Source organism: Balaenoptera borealis, assembly GCF_965194805.1.
Source record: "Balaenoptera borealis genome assembly, chromosome: 19".
Lineage (NCBI taxonomy): Eukaryota > Metazoa > Chordata > Mammalia > Artiodactyla > Balaenopteridae > Balaenoptera > Balaenoptera borealis.
Genome location: NC_138878.1, coordinates 49896197 through 49913005, shown reverse-complemented (window position 1 = coordinate 49913005; position 16809 = coordinate 49896197).

The following is a 16809-nucleotide window of genomic DNA, read 5'->3' as shown; positions in this document are numbered from 1 at the left end:
TACCGTGGGGGCTTCCAGAGACGTCTAGGGTATTGGTCTGGACTTGAACACTGGTGTGGTCCACAGAGATGGTAGGGGACCCTAGGAGCCCCATTCTACCGTCACTCAAGCCAAACTCAGCTTTCTTTTTTTTATATTTATTTATTTTCTTTATTTTTTTTTGGCTGTGTCAGGTCTTAGTTGCGGCATGCGGGATCTTTTGTTGCGGCGTGCAGCCTCTTTTCTCCAGTTGTGGCGTGCGAGTTTTCTCTTTCTAGTTGTGGAGCATGGGCTCCAGGGTGCGTGGGCTCGTGGGCTCTGTGGTTTGCAGCACGCAGGCTCTCTCGTTGAGGCGCGTGAGCTCAGTAGTTGTGGTGCGCAGGCTTAATTGCCCCGCAGCATGTGGAATCTTAGGTCCCCGACCAGGGATGGAGCCCTCGTCCCCTGCATTGGAAGGCAGATTCTTTACCACTGGACCACCAGGGAAGTCCCCAACCTCACCTTTCTGAGTGATGTCAAGTGGGGACCTTGGATATATCTTGTGCCTGCCCATCAGGGGTAAGGCATGGGGCTCCTTGTGACTTCAGGTCATTGGCTTCCCAAGAGGCCAAGGTGGAGCAGGGGGGCCATGCTTGACTAAGAAGCAATGAAGAGAGAAGAAGGGGGGCAAGGCAGTTTCCTTCCATCTGCCTGGCAAATGGAAGTCTTCCAAGGGTACTTGGTAAATCTCCAGCAAGGGACCAGAGCAGGCTCCAGCCTGGATTTCCTTAAGACTCGGGGTGACACTGCTCTGATGACCATCACTGCATCTGAAGACAATTTTTCTAGTGTTGTACTGCTGGTCATCCCAGCTGAAATGGAGCCTCTAATGGTTTACACCGTGGAGTGATAGCAGAGAGGGATGATGTAAGACTTTAGACCGTTCAGGCCAAGTGGACAGAGCTGTTTAACCTTCAACTCATACCCCTCACTCCTTCACATACCATGAATAGTTTTTTTTTTTGAGAGATCTTAGTGAATTTTCTCTCTTAATCTTTCTTTGTTTCTATATATGACTCTTTTTTCCCCCTCTCAAACTACTTTTTCATTTTTATTTTCCCATGTCTTTTCTCTCTTCCTGGGTGTGTGTCTAGTTCAGCCAAACAAGGTGGCTTGTTGGTCTACTCAGCACCTGCTGTGAGCGAGCTCTGTTCGAGGTGCTGAGGGAGGCGTCCCCAGTTTCGCCCTCAGGGGGCTGCAGCACAGATGGAGAGAAAGGATGTCCAGGGGCCCTGAGAATGGACAGTCAAGGGTTCCTGACCAGCCAGAGGTTTGGGTGTAACTCCTGTGGGACATCCAGACACAATGGTGATGACCCTGGACACTAGTAGGGTGTGTTTCATGTGCCAAATAACATGTTAGATCACTGTTTACTCACAAGTTTGGGGACACATCAAATGAGATCAAGGGGAAGAAGGGTTTTGAGAGGGGAGGGGCGCCTGGCCCTGCTCCGTAGGGGTGGCTTTGGGAGGATAAAAGTCCCAGATCCACTGCTCCTGAGAACACTGTTCTGAGAAGGCATCAACAGACGCTTCTTTCGTGGGGAAAGTCTGGTCCTATCTAACATGGAGGACTCCTCATTTTCTATAGGGGACATGGCGTACAGGGTTGTCTGAGGGATTGGATCCAGGACTGGCTCTTCTCAAGGGGCTCAGGGCCACTGTGGGATCCATCCTTGTCTTAGGTTCCCTGAATTCAAAGTGGAGATGTGTCCAGCAGAGGAAGCCCAGCTTTTACATCGTTGACAAAATGATTGGGGGAGAAAGTGACAAGAAGCAGAACCCACTGAAACCCAAGATCAGGCCCTTGAAAGCCCCTCCACCTGCGCCAGCCTCGGGTGGAGAATGTCACCTTACCATTTTTTCATTCCTTCATTCGCTAATTAGTAACTGTTTATTGAGGACCTACTATGAGCCAGGCATATTCTACCTCAGACTAAGTTCTACCTAGAGCTTTCAGACCACTAGGTAATAAATAAGAAATATAAGAAATAAGTTTTTAAAATTCCAGTTGGTAAAAACTGCTGTTCATATCTTCTTTAGAAAGTAAAACAGGGCCATCATTTAGAAAGTGACAGGAATTGGCGGCTACACTAGCATGGGCGGCAGGAAGTCCTCTCCAATGAGGTGACTGCTGAACCTGGAAGGTGAGAAGAAGCCAGCCGTGGTTGGAGGCCCAGCAGAGGGACACACATGAGAAGGGCCCAGGAAAACACTGTGAAGACACCATCCCCCCCAACCCCACACCCCCTGGCTATACCTCTGTCCCTGGTTTACTCACCTCATTAGAACCTTGAATCAACCCACTTTTCCAAAGTCACCAGCAAGTGAGTGACGCAGGGGGCAGCCGAATGCAGGCTTCCTGCCTCAGACTTCCTCCCATCACCCCTCTGTGTGTTTAGACTCGGATGGAGCTCCTATGATTTGGGACAGAGAGAAGCAATGATTGTCCATCACCTCCATCACCTTCAGGTCCTTGTAAATCAGGGGCAGCAATTTTGAGAACAGAGCAATGTCAAACCTGTTTAAAGAGGGTACTCCTTCCTGATGGCCACCTCTCACCCCTCCCCCAGGGCCGTGACATCGCACCACTACAGGGGCTGCCCTATTCCCAGTGGAGTACATGTGAATGGGGGCCTGCCCCGTGCATCAGGGGTAGAGCCACCCCATGGCTCACATGTGCCCTGGAAACACTGAGCCCGGAAGATCTGGAGGCCGGCTGTACCCATCATCAACACGTGACTCCTCTCTAAATCACAGGCTCAGATTCAGAAAGGGTGCAAGTGGAGATCAGCTTAGAGCGAGGACAGAGGGACAGGGCCATGCAGTATCGGGAGAGGAAGATGGCTGACTCTGATCCTTTCTCAAAAGCCCAAGGTCTCACCCTTGGCAGAGCCTGGTCATCAGAGCTGAGACTGACTCTTACCAGTTGCAGGTGCTGGCGGAACTAACCATTAATTCAACACGAGGAATAGAATCACCTTGACCTGGAAATGCACCTCTGGTTGTTATCGGCATACTTTATCCCTGTGGTCAATCACCCCAGGAAGCTAGCCAGTAATCCCAAACCAGCTTATCAAATCACCATGAAAAAATCATAGACACTGGGCCCTTATTGTGAGTACATGTTTTTTGCTGAAGGCAACCATCCAGTCAGATTGGACCTAAGCCTGAAGTCTGTAGGAAGAGTTTGGGGTGGCACGTGGGGTGGCAGTTAAAATGGTGAAGGGGAGAGTGTGTGGAGGGAAGCAGGATGGATGGTCAGTGGAAACCTGAGGAAAACCAGCATCAAGGGGCAAGTTGAGAATGCAGAAGCCATGCAGTGTTCAGGGAAGTAGAAAGAAAACCAATGGTCAAGGGGGTAGATGGTTTCAAGGTGGCAGCAGTGGTCACCAGTGGTACATGCAGCAGAGATATCCAGCAGGTGTAAGGTTTGAAAAGTGCCTGTTAGATCTGGCTGTAGGAAGGTCATGGATGATTTGAGTAGGTGAGGGGAGCAAGTGAGGGTCGAGGGTGGTTTGTTTAGGCTGGAAGAGCCTCGAGCCAGTGATGATGGAGAGACTGAAGGAGAGGAGAGAGAAGAAGGTTTGTCTTCAGCAGGATGGTTTGCTGAGACAGGAAGGAAGGAGGTATGGTCATGAATGTTTCTAAGTCCATAGGTGGCAGACCGCACACTGCATGGTGGGTGAGGAAGAGGATGGAACAGGGTTTGAACTTAGATGGTTGGCAGCAGGGAAAAGATGGAGATGGTGAGGAAACTGAGCCTGTGGCTGAGAGCAGTGAGTTTGATGAACTGATGTGGGCTCTGGGCTGAGCGTAAAGAGGAGCAGCCAGGAGGGGGCTGATACAGGAGGGGAAAGTTGGGGTCCATTTCCCAGAGTTCTCCGGGAAGTCAAAACCCAAGTGTCTGGAGACTGAGAGGTGAGGCAGCTGTGATCAAAGACATGGGCGTGGGCATGTCAGAATCCTGAGACCAGCCCCACCTACCCTGGGACAACTCTGGTGGGTGGCTGTGTGGAGGAACAGACAGCCTCGAATCCTGGGTCTCCTGTGTGAGCGTGAGCAAGATGCTTTACCTCTCTGGGTTTCCCCTGCCACAGTAATGCTGCTTCCATGATGGGGCTGGAGCTGCCATAATGCAAAGCAGAACCGTGTCAGGGATTGGGTGAAATGATCCACGTGATGGTCTTAGGCCAGGGCCTGGGGTAGTGCAATGCTTAATACATGATGGCTGCTGTTACCACCACCACCATCATCCTCATCATCTCCATCCTCATCATCTCCATCATCATCTTCATCATCATCATCATCATCATCTCATGGAAACAGGACTCTAGAAAGCTCTGTGGCAGGTCCTAGGAGGGAAATCATAAAAGAATGAGGATGTGCAAGGCACTAAGGGGATGGGAACGGGAGCCTGCTCTGGGGGTGCTGAGCATGGATAGGCGCATACCTGAGCGTGTTGTGAGCCAAGAGGGGGGGGGACGGGTCTGTATAAACCCAAGTGTTTCTTCTTTCCTTGCTTCGTGCCTCAGTTTCCCTGTATTTGAAATAAAGAATTGGAGAAGGGGCCTTTTAATTCCCTCCAGTACTGTCATCCTGATTCTGTCTCCCTGTCCTGGGGTTTTGCTGAAATGTCACCCCGCCCACTCCTTCTGCAGGCCCTGAATCTCTCAGCGACAAAGTCACATGGTTCCAGGGGCCCCAGATGTTTCCCCAAACAGGAGGATGGTGCTTTGTGGCCAACCAGAAGCCAACTATTTGTACAGAACAAGGCTGCTAAAATGCAAAGTGGAAACGTGTCAGGGGAAAATATGTCCTGTCCCCCAAAGAGAGATGGCTCCACGGTGAGTCAGACCCACAGGACAGTGGAGGACGCTACGCAGAGTTTCTGAGGCCTCCTTTTCCCTTTACTAGTGCTCTCACCTGACAACACCAAGGGGTGAGTAACAGTGGGTGTGGGGCTGGGGAGGGACAGAGGGCCGGTTCAGTGTCCAAGACCTTGGCCTCTGCTTTGGACGGCAAGCTTGACCTTGCATGTGGTTATCAAGTGGGGTATTATCCTTCCCAGTGGGTTTGGGGGCAGTGAGGAACATGTCTTCTATCAAATGGCCCATCTGTGGAGTCATTTGGCCGTGGGGAATGACCTCAGGGTCATTCAGAGTGAGCAGAGCTCTTTCAGCCACCATTCCCCCAACACACACAGGCTGCCAAAGACTTGGAGAGGCAAGGAGGTCAGTCCTGGCCCCGCTGGGCAAGGAGCAGGGAAGTGAAATGCAAATTGACAATACAAACTGCCAGAGCCAAATTCTTCAAGGCAGCATGGCTTGTGCCCGCAGGTCCTGTCTCTGCCTTGAGCAAAGTTGCTGGGACGTGCCTGAGGCCAGAAACCAAAGCCTTCAGGGTGAGACCTCTTCCAGAGCCACACGGCTCCCTGATTTCCAGCCTGTGCTTTGGTGTAGGAGCGGGAGGCCTGTCGAAGAGGAGCGGGTCTTGTGGAGGAATGCAATCTTGCGCTCGTTTGCCCAGCACCCTGTTTGTTTCCCGCACAGAACAATGACCTCTCGTAAGCCTGTGCTTTCCAACTTCACCAAGGGTTACTGTACAGCCCTGATTCCTCCCCTGATTATCTTGAAGCCTGTCAAGCTGTAAGGTTCTCCCTCCGCTCTCTGCTCTTTCTTCCTAATAGACATGAAACAGGCCAGTCAATAATATTTTACTTGTCTTCCCACTGCGTGTCTGTTCTTCTGATCAGTTTAGGCGGGTTTGACTGCAGAAAGTCAGAAGGGAGGTTAAGATCTGAAAAGTTCAGCCAAATGTTATCAGCCTCAGAGATGTTGCTAAGGGAGAGGCCCCCCAGCCCTTGGCGACCGGAGCCAATAATAGCTGCGATGCGCTGATAGCATCAACGCCTGTCAAAGATCCAGGCGTTTGTGGTTCGTCTGTAAACGCAAACACCTGTATCCAGTCAAGCTATGACGGTTATCCTCTCTTTCCCTGTCATTCCCTTCGGTTCCTTGAAGGGGCTGCCAGGATGTTCTAAGCTGTGAGTTGATTTATAAAGTGAAGGGTCTCTCCGAAACTTTGGCACGGCCAGGGAAATTGACTGAAGCGCGCCTCTCCTTCGGGGTTGACGCTGCCTTTTGACAATGGTGAGTGAAATCGACGGTCTTCTTTTAATTATGTTTTTGAACCTGTGGCACCAACGGCCTGAGCTGTGGGAAACAGGGGCTTAGGCTGACTTTTATTGTCTCAACGTGCCCCCTGGAAAGGACGCTTGGTACTTGTTTGAGATTTTTCTGTGTGATGACTTAGATCAAAGTGACTAATAAACAGTGTCCGTGGAAGCTCTTCAGAACAGAGTATATGAATATCTGAGATATTTCCAAGACTGAACAGGCAAGGTCCAACTGTGAAATAAACTTAGAGTATAAGGAGAAGACAGCTTATGTGTCGACCTTCCAGCAGGGTCGAGATTTGTGATGGGCATCGGGCCTTCCTCAGTGAAACATCGGGCAGGGGCTTTGATGCTTGGGTCATCAGCTGCAGCGGCCTGGGGTAGAGAGAGGAGTCGAGGTCACATTGTGTCCTTCCCAGGTGTCACCTCATGGGACAAGTGGCTCCCCGAGGAGCTCTGCCCGCTTTGGCTGGGAGTGTCCACACGCACTCAGGGTCCACGAGCCCGAGCTTCCCATCCCAGCAGCGTGAAGGCGCAGCTGCCCAGGGTAGGGCGGTCGGTCCACACTGACCCCCCATCCATGTGGCCACCTGCATGTGACTGGTCATTGGGTATACCTGGTCTGACGTGTTTGCTCATCCTCTGTCATCAGCAGCTTGTGGCTTGGGGAGGGCTAGGGAGACGATCAAAGGATTGGGGAATCGGGTCAAAGATGGGCACTTAAGGGTCGTGGGTGAGAGCACAGTGTCTGGAATTAGACCTGGGGCAAGCTGGGCTCTCCCATGTACTGGAACTGCGTCCTCACACCTCAGTGTACTCACGTATAAAGAGGGTGAAAGCAGTGTCCATGAGCTTGTTGTCAGGCTTATAGGAGATGATGTATTAGGATGAACAATATAAAAACTGGATCTACAAAAATGGCGGTTTCCTAGGGCTGCAACGCGAGAAGCACTTAGCAAAGCACCTGGCACTTAGTAAGTGCTCACCGGTGTCTCCTCCCCTGCCTTATTACTACTATCCTCCATCTTCCAGCCCATGATCTGGGATTCATGGAAGAATTCAGGTGTCCAGCTAATATCAACATAAAGCATAAAGAAAAAAATCCAACAGTGGTTTAACCAAGAACGTCCGAGTCCAACTCACACTCATCCTGCCCTGTGGCAGTGTCCCAGGCTCCCCTCGAAAGCCCAGGTGAACAGGAGGGAATGTGGTCCAATCTTATGGCTAATTTCTGTGCCACAACCCCACTGGGTCAGTGTGAAGGTGCTTGTGATACTCTGGGGTTTAAAAGATTGTAGGTGTCATGAGTCTCAGAGCTATTAAGGTGACAAAACCCAAAACTGATTTTTTTTTTTTTACCTATAACGGTCCAGGTATACTGGTTCTATACTCTTTTTTAAAAAATAATTTATTTTATATTGGAGTATAGTTGATTAACAATGTTGTGTTAGTTTCAGGTGTACAGCAGAGTGATTCACTTATACATATACATGTGTCTCTTCTTTTCCAAATTCTTTTCCCATTTAGGTTATTACAGAGCATTGAGCAGAGCTCCCTGTGCTATACAGTAGGTCCTTGTTGGTTATCTATTTTAAATATAGCAGTGTGTACACGTCAATCCCAAACTCCCAATCTATCCCTCCCCACTTCCCCCCTCACCACCCGGTAACCATAAGTTGGTTCTCTGTGCGTCTGTTTCTGTTTTGTAAGTAAGTTCATTTGCATCATTTGTTTTTAGATTCCACATATAAGCAATATCATATGATATTTGTCTTTCTATACTCTTAATTGTTCCTACGTATTTTAATTAAAAATAGCAAGACTGTGATGCGACAGTCCTTGGGCAACATACGCTGGGGAGAGGATGTCATTCCACGTGGGAAACTCAGGTGAACTGTTTCTGATGGGGGCTGGGCTAACTGGTGAAAATCGTATGAACTGCTGGATTGGAACCCTTTGCAAGACCTCTGTGGAGGAGGGTCCACGCCCCCGTCCACTGTTTTCCATTCTCCTTGCTCAAGTGCTCAACATTTCCTGCTTTGGAGTCGGGTAGCAGCATCCGAAAGCCTCCGTCTTCTCCTTCCAGCGCAAGGTGGATTCCTTCTCAACAGCGATTGACTCACCTGTGCTCAGATTCCCAAGTAGGACCCATTTTCCACAGCCTGGTAAACGGGCTGCTATATCTGCCACTGCAAAACGGTGCAACTGTGTTTAGTTTGTCATGTGTTGGGAGGCTTACACTAGACCGAAATGTTTGCTTAATGGAGGTGACCGAATCTACTGTTGGTCTGGCACTTTCCTGGTTTTAGCACTGAAAGTCCCAGGCCCTGGAAACCCTTCATCTCAGGTAAACCAGGAATGAGAGAAAAGCATCTCACTCCTTTACATTTGCAAGGGAAAGAATAACAGGAGATAAGAGAATGAGATAACAACATAGGCAGGTGCCAAGAATTCAATAGAATCAGAAGCAGTGGGTTATCTGGGGACACTCTTTACAGAGCACACGGATTGCTCTGAAGAGAACCAGAGGGAAATTTCTTTCTGATTGTGAAATAATAATAAAGGAAATTCTGTTCTATCCCTTCCCCACCAATCCCTTTAACACACCATTTTATTTCATTTCTAGAAAAATTTAATTCCTTCAGAAAAACATCATTTGAGAGGAAAGAACCAGGAATTTTTTAAGCTGTGGACCTGCCCCACACAGGTGAACAGGCTTGGGTAGCAGCTCTGAGAGTCAGGCCCTTAGGGATGAGGCGGTGGGGGGGCTTTTGACGCAGGCTGGTTCCCCTACTGGGACATGCAAAATGAGGCAGCTTCCGGAGGAATGGCTGCATCCAGGTGGCAGGGAACCCAAGACACAAGCTGGGGGCAAACACAGCCTTAGGTTAGCTAATAAGGTAATGACATATTATAGAGAGAAGCCCCCCAGTTCATGCCTAGACTTTTATTTTTCGAGTCTTTCAAATAATATCATCTTCTAAAGTGAACATGTAGATATAGTAATTGACACATCATTAATATCTCTTCTGTTGTTGATAAAGAATTCTCTTTTTGTTTTTCGTTTTCAAAGCTGGCTCTCTGGGAAATTCTGAGGGCAGCCCACGAAGATTTGCAAAGCAGGTGAGGGACCACTCAGGGGTGGCCACCTTGATCCTCGGGTCCATGGCTGCCACGGTTGCCTGCTCCCAGGGGCTCACCCGAGGATGTAATCAAAGTGGAATTCGCAGTTGCTGCACATCAGGCCCTAATGCTGATAGTGAAACTCCAGTCACCTTGGGGGTTACTTCCACAGCTGCAGAAAAGCACTCGATTCCTCTCCCCAGAACCCGGGCTCCTTCATAACTGACCTTTGAGACTGTGTGCTCAGTAATGTCACCAGCTTTGCTTGGTTAAACATGGAAAAATGTTCCTCTGGATAGAACCGGCTTCTCATTTATTTCAGAGCATCCTGTCTCTGACGTCATGCCTCCTGGTTTATGGCCTCGTTGCTCGGCGTTTCGAGTTGAGTAATGCCTGCTTGTGCACGAGGCACCGCCTCCATAACCACAAGGAAGGGGCAGCGTCCAAGGCGAGTCTCCCAGGCATCTGCTGGGAAATCGCTTCCTTTGTGCCAGATGGATGAATGTTTTCCGTATTTCTCACAAAAGGAAAAGAGTTGCATGACGAAGGTTAACATAACAATCTTCTCTTATTACCGTGATTTATATGTGCATATGTCATCCAGGAGGTCTTTAATTGGCAGACTTCAGGGACCACAGAGGGAGATGACAGAGTGAGCTCCGGAGAAATGAGTGTCGGCTGCCATTCCTAGCTCATCCCTGCGGGGGAGGTCTAAATAAATCTCAGGGGGAAGGCAGTCAACTTTTAAACTTTTTATTAACCTGATCCCTGCTAATGAAATACAAAGAGGAGGGGACGATCTTCAACTTCACATGATTTGGGTCTCGTGATGTGGCAAATGACTGCCTAGGGTTCTTGAGACACGAAGCATGAGTCCTCTGGCAATTTTCATTCAAAGACAACAATACTGCAATTTGCAGTGATTATGACTTCAATGAGTCACTTGGTCTCGTCTTGCCACATAGGATATGATCATGTATTTTTAGGAATGTCAAAAAATGTATTTTCTTTTGTGAATATATTCTAAGCCCTCGGAGAAAGGCGTCATTTTGAAATGGAAGCGATGCTGTCTTCTGCACTGTAATGTGTTTCCGAGAAGGGTCTCTACCCACTGAGAGTTTGCTAGCTCCCTGGGAGGTGGGCATGCACAGGACTGGAGACGGACTTCTTGGACAGCCCGGTCCTAATCTGGGCATCACTTTTAACAATGCTGCAGTCTTTCTAAAATCATGATCGATGTCTATGGACACATCTGTGTTTACATGGCCTCAGAGATTGCGTGGGCCTTTCTAGGCATTAAACTCTAGCACTATGGACATGTATCTGGAAAGGTGAAAACTCTAATTAAAAAAGATACAGGCACCCCAATGTTCATAGCAGCATTACTTAACAATAGCCAAGACATATAAGCAACCTAAATGTCCATCAACAGATGAATGGATAAAGAAGATGTGGTATGTATGTGTGTGTGTGTATATATATATATATATATATATATATATATATATATATATATATATAACTCAACCATAGAAAAGAATGAAATAATGCCATTTGCAGCAACATGGATGGACCTGGAGATTATCATACTAAGTGAAGTAAGTCAGCCAGAGAAAGACAAATTTCACATGATACCACTCATATGTGGAATCTAAAAAAAATGATACAAATGAATTTGTCTATAAAACAAAAACAAACTCACAGACATAGAAACTTATGGTTACAAAAGGGAAAGGGGGTAGTGATAAATTAGGATTTTGGGATTAATAGATACACACTAGTACGTATAAAATAGATAAACAATAAGGTCCTATTATATAGCATAGGGAACTGTATTCACTATCCTGTAATAACCTATAATGGAAAAGAATCTATCTATCTATCTATCTATCTATCTATCTATCTATCTATCTATCTATCTATCTGAATCACTTTGCTATACACCAGAAACTAATACAATGTTGTAAATCAACTATACTTCAGTAAAAAATAAAATAAACTCCAGAACCTGTGATACAGTGGTTCCCAAACTGGGCCAAGGCTCCTTCATGAGCCACTGAGCTTTTGAAAGAGGAGTGAAAATATATAAACCTGCATTTATTTTCTAAATCATAGTTTGCCAAAGACACAATGTCTTTCAGTGTGGTTCCCCCAGAAACCAACCCCATTACAAGAACTGGAGTTCAAGCTGTTTGTTTGAGGGTACTCTTAGGACTCACTGGTAGGAAGGGGTGAGGGAGGGAGGTGTGATGGTTAATTTTATGTGTCCACTTGGCTGGGCCAAGGTGCCCAGATATTTGGTGAAGCATTATTCTAGATGTTTGTGTGAGAGTGGTTTTTGGATGAGATTAACATGTAAATAGGTGGACTTTGAGTAAAGCAGATAATGGGTGTGAGCCCATACCTGTAATGTGGGTGGGCCTCATCTAATCAGTTGAAGGCCTGCATAGAATAAAGACGTACCTCCCCAGAGCTCGAGGGAATTCTGCCAGCAAATGGCCTTTGAACTTGAACTGTAACATTGGCTCTTCCCTGGGTTTCCAGCCTGCCAGCCCATCCTGCAGATTTTGAGCTTCATAGCCTCCATAATAGTGTGAGCCAATTCCTTAAGATAAATCTCTCTCTGTACACACACGCACACACACACACACACACACACACACACCCTATTACTTCTGTTTCTCTGGAGAACCCTGACTCCTAGAGGAGGGCTTTAGGTCCTGATTCCATCTGGTCTAGGGAAGAAGTGAAGGAAATGTGATACAGGGTGTGTCAAAGAGCAGATTTCTGCTCTGGGCAGTCGAGGCTCAATCAGCTGGGAACTCTGGGAGAGTGTTAAAACATGCCTCAGAGGTGTTCCAACTGAGCGGAGAGATGGTTGGGGTGTTAATTCACCAATTCCTGTCTGCCATTGGCATTAACTCCCTGGCACATGCTTGCAGCAGAATACCCTTGGCATGTGTACTAGAACTGTAAGTGCCAAGGGAATGTGGCAGGGCACTGATCGCTACATACCAAGACGACCATGTCAGGGTCTATAAAAGTTTATGCTTCAAAAAACTTTATCCTTCAAAAATGATAGGAATATACATTTAGCAGTGATAAGGGTTCTGCAATGCAGGATTGCAAAGAATATATTATAGGCTATGTCTTTATGATAGGAAATATTCCATGTGCAACTTAGCCGTGGCTTAATTTGCCTTGGTTTATCATGGACCAGCACAAGTAGGGTGGCCAGTACAACCCTGATGGGACTGAGTTGTGTGGAGAGACTGATAGGTTTTATTGAGGGCTCCTCTACATACCTGACATGTATGTGGATCCAGAGAAGAGTTAAACCTAGAGCTGGCTATACCTGATGGCACCAGGGTGCATGTCTTGGAGGATAGAATTCATTGGTTGAGGTGGGTACTTAGTTTCTTCTTTGCAGGCAAACTCTTTATTTTCATGTTAATTCCTAAATGCCTGGTGAGCTAAATGAACTTACCATCTATAGTCTTTCAAGCTGACTGTTCCCTAGTCATGTGTTTCTAGCAGAGGCTCTTCCGTCCTTCCTTTCTCCAAGCCAGAACCATGGGACCAGCTCTGATTCTTCCCTGCCACTCTCCTAGCCACACAGCCATAACATCCCATTTTTTCCTTTGAAGTCTTTCTCCATCCTTATAGCTTTGACTATTGCTATTATTTGAGAGGAAGATGAGCTTACTAGCCCACATTTTACATTAAAAAAATTCCTTTGCTTATAGCTCAGATGTTCTAGGGGTCTACTCTGCAGAAGGTAGGCTGTTTGCCTGCTTGCATGTCTGGGGTAATGGCTTTACCCTACCAACCTGTGAAACACTTGAACTAGCTCATACATAATAGGTGGTAAAATGCACCCAGAGTAATAATTTCATATGTTTAATAACCAGTGTGCAAACAGGGCTGCCATTCTCTGCCTCCTGCAAGTTCCAAAGGGTGCCATGCTTTTATAATCTTGTGGGCTGGGGGAACAAGTCCTTTAAAACTCAAAATGGTTTGTGTGTTCTAATGGCTCTTGCTTTCCTTTTGTAAAATCCTATGTCTGTGGGGCTCATGTGCTACTACTCACAAGGTGACAGCAGTGATCAGAAACATAATTTTCAATATTTATGATTGAAAATGTAATTTAGAAATGAAAGAAAGGGCACTTGTTCCTCCTTAGCTTGAAGTGAAATCATTGTTTTGAGACATGTTCTTTATACAGTTAATCTGGCCAGTATAATTTACCACACTGTGGCTGAATTGTAAGTCTGGCTCTCTATTCATCAAGTAGGAATTATTTGTGCAAAATGCATATGAATTAGTAGGTGTTGTGTGGTGCCATGGTGATTTGTTTTCAAAAATCTGGATAAGGCTTCACGGGCAAGAATCCAGTGAGTTAAACCTATAGCAGGTGTCATCTCCAGGGAACAGGTTCGGTCAAGAAGTCAACAGCTGAGGTGACTATAAGTGGGTCTCACATCAGGTCTGTAGGTCCTTATCCCACTTGGACTGCAAGGCACGGCTGCCATTAGCCTATTTGGACTTGGTCAAGGGATGTCAACACACTTAAGGGAGAAAACCGGTGGCTGGTTGAAGTTTGGCCTGCACTCTCTGGGTGTATTTAACTTTTTGTTTTGAAGTAATTTAAGATTAACAAGAAAGCTGTAAAAATACCATGGCAAGTCCCTGTGTATTCTTCCCAGGTTCCCCCAGTGACAATACCTTATGTAACCACGGTACATCACCAAACCAGGAACTGACATTGGTGAAATACTATTAACTAAACTACAGACCTCATTTGCACGACGTATGTAGGTTTTGAAAATTGAATTGGTTGCCAGCATTGCACATTTGGGTGATGTCTTGCAAAAGCAAGATTTATTCAGACTGACACTGTGTCCTGCAGGGTACCAGCCAGCAAGAGCTCACGAAGCAGCACGTGCTTGTTAATTTGCTGTGGACCTCACCCCTCCGAATTGACATACACCCTATTTGCTTCGGTCATGGACTCTACCTGCTGTTTCACTGTAGGCATTTGAGATGGAGACCCCTGTGATAATTGCTGCAAGCCCCCCAATGGTCTGCTGGGGGCTGAGATGCAGTACCGCTGGAGGAGGGCTTTTGCTTCAAGGGGTGGCTCCCTCTGAGGCCTGTTGCTCAGCAGAGGAATTTCATTTGGAGTGAGGTGCGCTTTCTCTCCACAATACACAGATGTAGTGGACGGCGGGACCACTCATTGCTGATGGGGAGGTGTTCAAGAGACACGGCATGTGCTTGTGGCAGAACTGCAGAAGCATGGAATTTTTATTAAAAGTTTCTGGTATTGCTGGGGGGAAAGCTCCAGCCTCCCTCCTGGTTCTCACTAGCTCTCTGGCTGAGCTGCGTGGTGCTTTGTGGTATATGGTTACCCTTTTACAAAGCAGTGGAATAAATCTGGAAGCAGACGCATCCTCTCCCATTTCTCCTGTGATGGCATTTAATTCATGATCAGAATAGGCATTAGATCTTGGTTTCAAGGACACTTTCCTGGCTTTCCAAGGACAGGGAAGATGGAAGATTTGATGGAGGTACCAGTTAAACAGAAGCTTATGAGATGCTGTCCTCGGAGTGGTGTCAACACAGAAGAGGGCTTTGTAAATATAGATCCCCTGAGGGGGCATTGTCTCCTCTCCAAATTTAATTCAGCAAACACCTATGGACGCCCACTGTGTGCCAGGCACAGTGTTGGTGCTGGGGCTGTGACAGACGGGTGAGTCATAGCCCCTTTCTTTGAGGAGCTCTTGGCGCTCTGGGAAAGTGCCCTCTCCATCACTAATGACACTAACAACAGGGTGCAATGGATGTTCTTTGACCAGAGCAGCCGGGAGAAGGATGTGATGAACACCGCCCGACATCAGAGGCTGGGGAAATGCACACACCATTTATGCCATAAAAAAGAGTGACAAGAGCAGCAAGTATTTTCTAGAAGGCTGCAGGGGAAAGTGGCTGTGTAAACGGTGGTGTTGGAAGTGGAGAAGGAAATGAAATGAACATCTGGAAAGAATGACAAACAGAATTTCTTTAAGAGTGCCTCTTTTTCTGCAGAGCTGCTGTTCTTCCCCGGCCTCGCGGTGTTAGAGGATTAGTTCTGGATTCTCTTAGTAATTAATAGCATTTAAGTTCCAGGGCAGTCAGTTTTGATTAAGCAAACATTAAATTAATCCAATGTGCAAACACTCTCTAAGCACTACTCGGGGCCGGGGGGGGCGGGGAAGAGGCGGCTGGATGGACAGAAGGATGGGTCCTCATTGGAGTGCCAGCCACCTCTGAGTAGTTACAGCTGGATCAATACGGCTCCTAGAGCTATAATAAAACGGCTTCGACATGCTCATCTGTGGCTGAGAACACAGTATACACATTGATTTCCTGGCCTGATATAACCCATTTACCTATTCAGCTACTCCGTTCAGGAAGGTGGAGGGGTCCCAAGGCCCAAGGGAGCAATGACGCCTGTAAGTAGGTTAGCAAATGCTTGGGAAATGTCTTAATCGGCTGCACAGTTCCTTCTCCAGGAAGACGTGTTTCTTTGTAAAGAAAAGGCCTCCTTAGGATCTTACTGGCTTCATCTGGGGGAAACATTGGAAGTTGGGGGTGTCACCTTTTCTGCTCATAAGGATTTGCCCTTCTCATCATTTACCATTTTGATGTTGAACAATTGTCCTAGCTTCCTGCAGTGTAAGAGGCTCACTTACAAAATCATTCCAGGCACGTCTTTGACTCTAACTTAGGAGAATTTGGGGGAGTCTCATAGAGAATTGGCCAGGATTGCTCACACAGGAAGTATATCTTCCTGCATCTATTTTTGCTTTCCCGTATAATTTAAAAAGAAATAGAGGCTGTTTTGATATAAATTAATGAGAGCGGCATGGTATATCACATTTAGGTCTCAATGGTGTTTAATTATTTGAGGAGACTGCTGCTTTAAAACCAGCCAATGGGCCCCTGTAAAATAGTCGTCTTATCTACATACTTAATAAAACAAATAATAAAGCTATTATTGTTACAAAGCATTATAAAATTTTTTTTTATTGAAGTATAGTTGATTTACAATGTTGTGTTAGTTTTAGGTGTAACAAAGCATTTTTAGACCATGAGGAATATGCCTGCATTTAAGTGCAAGCCTTGGGCAAGTGATTTCATGCTTTGAAAGTGTTTTAGGTGGGTTTCAGAACGGCCAGCGATTATTCTGAGTCTCATGCGGTGGTCAAGTTGGGTTTGATCACTTTTGGTAAGAAACTATTTCCTGGAGAAAGTGGAACAGATGGTTTGTGGGGTCAAAGTGTTTTCCTTTTGCCTGGCACAGAATCTGGCAAGTGTTGTAGGATTTCCACACATGGCAAACTGGAAGATGTGTAAGACCCGAACGTGGAGGAGGAAGTCCAGTCAGTGTACCAAAGACCCAGTCACGGGGCTTTCCATTGAGGATTTTGTGGGAGGTCTCCTGAGTGT